Below are 1,889 nucleotides of genomic sequence, written 5' to 3'. Positions count from 1 at the left end.
GCTGAGGTGAGATAAACTATCTGGATTATTTCCAATCTCCAGGAAGCAGGGTTTGAATTCATGGGTGGGCAGTTTCAGAAATGCTTTTTCTGAGCAGCAGTAAACATGTGGGTGGCTTTGGGCACCGGGCAGTACTTCTCCTGCTCCTTCCTGTGAGCAGATAGCAGGGAAGGTTGGCAAGATCTCCCTAGGACCCTCCCCCAAGGGAGGCACAAGTTTCCTAATCCTTGCTTTAGGGAGGCTCCTCTCTGTCTGGTTGCTCTGCAAGAATTGGAGCAACGTCATCAGCAGATCTTAAAGAATTTCAGCTTGCAAAGTCTTCCAGGTGTCCTGCCTGCTCTGGCTGGCATATCCCATTCTTTACTCCCTGCTCAGGAAGGCCCTGGAGGAATAGCAGTAAGGCTGGGCTTCCTCTGGGTCGAGTGTCTCCACGCAGACATCTGCATTGGAGGTGGTCACCAGCACTCACCCTCCCTTTGCAGCCTGCACAGGCCAAACCAGCAATGGAGACTGGGGGCTGTCCTCCTCGTCCTAAAGGATACCCATGTCAGAGGAATCCCTCCCGACATCGTCAAACATCGAACATCTGAAAAGTCACCCTCTTTTCTCGGAGGTGCGGTCTCCATTCAGAGAACCTCTTTTGCTGCTGCAGTAGTTACAAGGGAGCTCTAGGAGTCTTGAAGTTCAATTCTCTTTTTGCTTGAGGACTCCAAGTAATTACCTAACTTAATTCATCCCATCTAAATCCTGGCAGCTAGCTGAAGTGCCCTCATTAGGAATTTAATTGTTCGGAGTTTCCGGTCTAGCCGCTGGAGGGAGGCTTTTCAGATCTTGGGTGGGCTGAATTGCTGCAGGACGAGCCTGTCCTGCTCCTAAAGCAAGGACCTTGCCAGGCTATGTCCTGCCTAAACTGAGATGGGCTGCGAGACATGGCAGCACATTGAAAGGGTGAGATTTTCTGTCTCAGTGAGATTTTCTTCATTTAGTCACAGGAAGGAAGGGTGATCGAGGATTCAAGAGAGCGCTACAAGGCCATGCTCACCCATTTTTCTTGCTTTTCATCACATAACCTGTGTCCACGTCTTGGTTTTAGGCACTCCTGAGTGTCCTAAGTAAGACATAAGCAATGCATCCCGAAACAGCAAAGCTCCTCTAATCACTCCCTGCATTTCAACCTGAAAATTCATTCTGGTGCATTGGAAAGTCCTGACTTTTTCTGGCATGCCAAGGTTCATCCAGGATTCACGGTTCGTGATCCATACAAGTGAAGTAAAATACAGTAGCTGGGGTTGAGATGCTTTTTCTGATGTGAGGCTCTTGTAGCCCGAGCCGGAGGAGCTCTCTTTAATACCATGTGTCTGATCTGACCTGAATGTGACAGTGATGCCAATGCTATTGTCCTGTTTCCATCACAGCCTTTAATGGCCACTAATGAACAAAATTCCCAAGGCACGTCACTTGTAATGCCAGTTTTCGAGAAGTAATATGTCATTTTCCCTGTTGTGTCTTAAAGAAAATAATGTCTGTCGTTTCAGTACCCCTGCAGTCTCCACCAGCTGGTTTCCCTCTTTATATTCCTTTTTCAGTTGCTAAGCATCCTGCTCAGCTTAGCTTGTGAGATCTGCCAAAGCCACAGCACAGGGTCAGACAGACATGGAAGGCAGCAGGAGAAAGGGAGTTCATGGACTGCTCAGGCCGAATTTGCAGGTGTCTGTAGTACTGAGCATTTCACAGGTTGTCCCATCCCCGAGACTGTGACGTTAGGGCCAGCCGAACGTGTTGCTGTCGGTTCTGTCTGTGAAATGCTGTGCCTCGTGGCTGGTTGGTTTAGTTACACGTATGCACCATAAAGCGCTAGTGAGGGACTGCGGTGGAGTATTCGTAGGGAA

The 1,889-nt window shown here is 48.9% G+C and overlaps 1 protein-coding gene across 1 annotated transcript in view; it reads left to right on the top strand.

Annotated features, from left to right (window-relative positions):
• Window positions 1-1,889, top strand: part of PLCD1 (phospholipase C, delta 1) — a gene marked incomplete at its 5' end in the record, with an annotated part of 44,923 nt that overhangs the window by 20,709 nt on the left and 22,325 nt on the right. The gene's annotated exons all lie outside the window — the stretch shown is intronic.

Source organism: Buceros rhinoceros, unplaced genomic scaffold (assembly GCF_000710305.1).
Source record: "Buceros rhinoceros silvestris isolate BGI_N320 unplaced genomic scaffold, ASM71030v1 scaffold9079, whole genome shotgun sequence".
Taxonomy (NCBI): domain Eukaryota; kingdom Metazoa; phylum Chordata; class Aves; order Bucerotiformes; family Bucerotidae; genus Buceros; species Buceros rhinoceros.
This window is presented reverse-complemented; position numbering and strand designations above follow the sequence as displayed.